Genomic DNA, 6,512 nt, shown 5'->3' on the forward strand with positions numbered 1-6,512 from the left:
TACAACAAATATTCACAGACATAAAGGGAGATATTGATGAGAATACAGTCATAGTAGGAGACCTCAATACCCACCTCACATCAATGCACAGATCCTCTAGACAGAAAACCAATAAAGCAACAGAGATCCTAAAGGAAACAAGAGAAAAGGTAGACTTCATTGATATCTTCAGGACACGACATCCAAAAAAATCAGAATACACATTCTTCTCAAATGCTCATGGAACACTCTCAAGAATCGACCACATCTTGGGACACAAAGCGAATCTCAATAAATTTAGGAGCATAGAAATTATCTCAAGTATCTTTTCTGACCACAATGCCATGAAGTTAGAAATCAACCAAGGGAAAAGCAAAGAGAAAAAACCTCCTCCATGGAGACTACACAACATGCTACTAAAAAACCAATGGGTCAATGAGGAAATCAAGAAGGACATTAAAAACTACCTTGAAACAAATGATAATGAAGACACAACCTCTCCACATCGATGGGATGCTGCGAAAGCAGTGCTCAGAGGGAAATGTATAACAATCCAGGCCTTTCTCAAAAAGAAGATAGATCCCAAATGGACAACTTAACCTCCACCTAAACGAATGAGAAAAAGAAGAACCAAAAAGTCCTCAAGTCAGCAGAAGGAAGGAAATTATAAAGATCAAAGAAGAAATCAATAAAATAGAGACTCAAAAAACAATAGAGAAAAGTAATAAAACCAAGAGCTGGTTCTTTGAAAAGGTCAACAAAATGGACAAACCCCTGGCCAGACTCACTCAAAAGAGGAGAGAAAGAACCCACATAACCAAAATTAGAAATGAAACAGGAGAAATCACAACGGATACAGCAGAAATACAAAAAACCCTAAGAGAATACTCTGAACAACTATACGGCAACAAGTTGGACAATCTGGAAGAAACGGACCATTTTCTAGAATCTTACAGCCTGCCAAAACTGAATCAAGAAGAAACAGACCAACTGGACAGACCGATCAGTAGAAATGAAATTGAAGAGGTCATAAAATCACTCCCTACAAATAAAAGTCCAGAACCAGATGGCTTCACAAGTGAATTCTATCAACCATATAACGAGGAATTAGTGCCCATCCTCCTTAAACTCTTTCAAAAGGTTGAAGAAGAAGGAATACTCCCAAAGACATTCGATGAGGCCACCATCACCCTCATTCCAAAACCAGACAGACATACCACCAAAAAAGAAAACTATCGCCCTATAACATTGATGAATATAGGTGCAAAAATTCTCAACAAAGTCTTAGCCAACCGAATCCAACAACATACCAAAAAAATTATACACCATGACCAGGTTTGGTACAGCCCAGGTTCACAAGGATGGTTCAACATACGCAAATCAATCAGCATCATACACCACATGAACAAAAAAAAAAGTCAAAAATCATATGATCATCTCAATAGATGCAGAAAAAGCATTTGACAAAGTTCCACATCCATTCATGATCAAGATCCTCGCCAAAGTGTGTATAGAGGGAACATTCCTGAACATACTCAAAGCCATTTATGATAAACCCACAGCAAATATAATCCGCAATGGGGAAAAACTGAAAGCCTTCTCACTCAAATCTGGAACAAGATAGGGATGCCCACTCTCACCACTGGCACATCGTTTTGGAAGTCCTTCAACATCGTTTTGGAAGTCCAAGCCACAGCAATCCAACAAACAAAAGAAATAAAAGGCATCCGTATAGGAAGAGAAGAGATCAAACTGTTGCTGTATGCAAATAACATGATACTATACCTAGAAAACCCTAAGTACTCAACCCCAAAACTCCTTGAACTAACTAATAAAGTCAGCAAAGTAGCAGGATATAAGATTAACATTCAAAAGTCAGTTGCGTTTCTGTACAACAGCAATGAAACAATAGAATACAAAAAAACGATACCTTAAAATTGTACCTGACAAAATCAAATACCTCAGAATACACCTGACCAAGGAGGTAAAGGACCTATATGCCGAGAACTATAAGACTTTAATCAAAGAAATTAAAGAAGATGTAAAGAAATGGAAAGATAGTCCATGTTCCTGGATTGGGAAAATCAATACTGTAAAAATGGCCATCCTACCCACAGCAATCTACAGATTCAATGCAATCCCTATCCAATTACCCATCACATTTTTCACAGAACTAGAACTAACAATCCAAATATTTATATGGAACAACAAAGACCCAGAATCGCCAAAGCAATCCTGAGAAACAAAAACCAAGCAGGAGGCATCACTCTCCCAGACTTCAAGAAATACTACAAAGCCACAGTCATCAAAACAGTGTGGTATTGGTATCAAAACAGACAGACAGACCAATGCAACAGAATAGAGAATCCGGAAAGAAACCCTCACACCTAGGGTCAATTCATCTTGGACAAGAGAGGCAAGGACATCAAATGGGAAAAGGAAAGTCTATTCAGCAAGCATTGCTGGGAAACCTGGACAGCTGCATACAAAGCAATGAAACGAGAACACACCCTCACACCATGCACAAAAAGAAACGCCAAATGGCTGAAAGACTTAAATATACGACAGGACACCATCAAACTCCTAGAAGAAAACATAGGCAAAACACTCTCTGATATCAACATCATGAATATTTTCTCAGGTCAGTCTCCCAAGGCAATGGAAATTAGAGCAAAAATAAACCCATGGGACCTCATCAAACTGAAAAGCTTTTGCACAGCAAAGGAAACCCAAAAGAAAACAAAAAGACAACTTACAGAATGGGAGAAAATAGTTCCAAATGATGCAACGGACAAGGGCTTAATCTCTAGAATATATAAGCAACGTATACAACTCCACAGCATAAAAACCAATCAATCAATGGAAAAATGGGCAAAAGACCTGAATAGACATTTCTCCAAAGAAGATATACAGATGCCAACACACACATGAAAAACTGCTCAACATCGCTGATTAAAAGAGAAATGCAAATCAAAACTACCATGAGATACCACCTCACCCCAGTCAGAATGGCCATCATTAATAAATTCACAAACAACAAGTGCTGGAGTGGCTGTGGAGAAAAGGGAACCCTCCTGAACTAATGGTGAGAATGTAAACTGGTAGAGCCACGATGGAGAACAGTTTGGAGATACCTTAGAAATCTATACATAGAACTTCCATATGACCCTGCAATCCCACTCTTGGGTATCTATCCAGACAAAACACTACTTAAAAGAGACACATGCACCTGCATGTTCATTGCAGCACTATTCCCAATAGCCAGGACTTGGAAACAACCCAAATGTCCATCGACAGATGATGGAATTCGGAAGAGGTGGGATATATACACAGTGGAATACTACTCAGCCGTAAAAAAGATGACATAATGCCAACTGCAGCAACATGGTTGAAAATAGGGAATCTCATCCTGAGTGAAATGAGCCAGAAAGACAAAGACAAATACCATATTATATCACGTATAAAGGGAATCTAATATCCAGCCCAAATGAAAATCTCCTCAGAAAAGAAAAACATGGACTTGGAGAACAGACTTGTGGTTGCCTGATGCGAGGGGGAGGAAGTGGGAGGGATCGGGAGCTTGGGATTATCAGACACAACCCAGAATAGATTTAAAGGAGATCCTGCTGAATAGCATTGAGAACTATGTCTAGATACTCATGTTGCAACAGAAGAAAGGGTGGGGGAAAAACGGTAATTGCAATATGTACATGTAAGGGTAACCTGACCCACTTGCTGTACAGTGGGAAGAAAAAATTCTTTAACCAAGATTTTCCATCAGTCTTCCAAACTCCTATCAGATATAAAAGCTTTTTTCCGGAAATAACTACTCTGTTTGTATGGAGATATTCCACCTTACACAGTGTACCCCTATCTTACCGTTGGCAGCCCTTCACACTGACAGATAACCATCCCATTTGTACTGCGTTCTACATGGTCACAGATTTGACTCCGAGATCAACATTTTTCAACCACCTACACATAGGGGACCTAGTGAGAATTCACTTATATGCAGCACACCCCACGTGAGGGATCAGGTCTGTGAAGTTGCTGGTGTGGTGGATCTCTCAACTATTTCTAAGGGGAGTTAGGAAGTGAAGTCACTGACTCTCCATGTTTCTGTGAATTTGCATCTAAGAAGCGATCTGAGCACCCTTCAGCAGGGTCTGAATGACAATGGGACAGAGTTCAAAGATTCGGTCCCCTAAAACCAGTCTCCTCCTTCTCTAGACCCTCAATTGGCAGGCCAGAGGCCCCTCTCTTCCAAGAGGGAAACCTCAAGACCTGCCCTTGTAGCCCTCACCACAGGGCTCACAGAAGAGAATAAGAGAGTCTCCAAAATTACTGACAATTGTGTACCCCACAAACAAGCCAGCAGTGGAACTAGACACCCCACTTCCATCCAGCACCCCATTAGACAGGACTTATTCTTAACAACCTGTGAAATAAACACCAGAAATATCACATATTCATTCTCAGGCAATTTGTTACTGTGGGAGCAAGTGTGTGATTTCATCTATTGACATGTATGTTCAGAAGCAGGGAATTGTCTTTCCTCCCATTCAAATAATTCGTCAGGGTTGATATTGAGGGCCTGGTCATTGGTTGAAGGCAGAGGGGCCTATTTTCATGGTTTGAGTTCTGGAATGAGATTTATCATCCCAGTCATACTTAGTAGACTTTTCTCCAAAGACTGGAAATGATAAGCTCACTGGTCCCTTTCAGATATATCATAATCCAAATGCAAGCCTGAGCAGTGGCTATTTATTTACTCAGGAGCCTGATGAGAATGGTGGCCATGAGAAAAATGCTGGAAATAGTACTTATGATCAAATTCTCCAATACATACAACGGATAATATTTTAATTTAGTATCAACCTACCTCCAGATCATGAGCTCAGGCTGCCCGATGTACCACAATTGAGGGGTGACGGTGAGAGTTTCCCACATTGGGCCCATCACTCGCCTCTCTGCTCACAGAGGCTCTGTGGTGTCACAATGCTTGGTGGGCAGCATGCCATTGCCATGGCAACCATTGGGCCTGAACTTCTCAGATGGAAGGCAACTCCACCTGCTCTGTGCCCACCTGCTCTCTACAGATGGATGGATCTTCCCCTGAACGTGTGTCAGGCTCAACACAGTGGTTCAAGAACTGCTTCCCTGGGATAGACAGTCTATAATCTCATGTAGACTGTGTATCCCTGTAAAGAAAATATGGGATCTAAAAAGACCCACACCCCACGGAGCCTGAACATGAAAACAATGACCGATGGAGTAGAACAACACATGAGAACCTTTTTCTATTGGAGGAGGCTTTTCCACGGATGGAAACTATGGAATATCTTTTAACCTGATATCCACACCATGTCATTGGAGAGGATATATGTACCATATCAAGGCGTTCAAACCTGTCTTCCAGGATGGAGCAGGGATTGTAATGGACACATTTTGGGAGTCAGGCCTGGAAGGAGAGAAGACTCTGGTACAAGTGTGCTGCTTTGCCCCATTTGTGGGATATCCACCTTAAACCAAGACTTGTCCTTGGAGAAATTATCCTGCCATTGACGGTTGCTTCAAGCAACAGCTCCTGTACCTCTCCGTCTCTTTCATTTGATCTCTTTCTCTCTAGCTCTTTCACTCTCCCCTTTGCCCCCCTTCAATTTCTCTTGAATCCTCCTGCTACAAGTCGACCTGTGGTGATAATGGGTGAAATATATTAGCCAAGAGAATGGTCCAGGTTATCCCCCAGCCTTTTCTACCTGTCATCCAAGGTCTGATTCAAATATAAAATTAGTGGTCCAGAAAGACTTCCTGTGTTGTGTGGAGACACCCCAACTGGGTCATCCTTCCACAACCGTTCCCATATTCAGCCCTTCCTATGGACACGCTGACCACTTCATATGTACTTCGGTCTGTAGGGTCAAATATTGGATGCAGAGTACAACACACTTGAAACAACGTTCACATAAGTGCTCTCCAAAGTAATTGCTGATCTGCAGCATACCCTACCTGGTCCATGAGGTATTGTGGATTTGCTTGGGTGTGGATCTCTGGACTCGTTCTTAGCGGATATAGAATATGAAGTCTATGACTCTTCATGTCTCAATGACTGGGCATCCAAACCATGGTCTGATCATCCTTGGCAGTGGGCTGGCCAAACATAGCCATGTGTGCAAGATGTCTGGAACCAAAACCCGTCTCTATGGAATAGGCCTCCTCATTCTCGAGCCTCATGAGTGTCAGGGACAGAGCCCACTCCCTTCCAGGATGGAACTTTCAATACCCTCGAATTGCAGGCATCATCACGAGGCTCCTGCAAGCTCAGAAAATCGACCCACCTTTCCTTCCTTATGCTTGTAGACACACCAAACACACTGGCACTGGCCCCAGGCACCACACTCCCAGTAAGCACTCCATGAGAGGGAGGGCTTGTGCTTATCCAACTGTGGAAAAGGCCCCTGAAATAGACCGGTTACATCTCGGTTAAAATGCCTCTGTTTGGAGGGCTCCCCTGTGGCTTAGGCTATGGAAAT

The sequence above is a fragment of the Sus scrofa genome, chromosome Y (assembly GCF_000003025.6).
Source record: "Sus scrofa isolate TJ Tabasco breed Duroc chromosome Y, Sscrofa11.1, whole genome shotgun sequence".
Lineage (NCBI taxonomy): Eukaryota > Metazoa > Chordata > Mammalia > Artiodactyla > Suidae > Sus > Sus scrofa.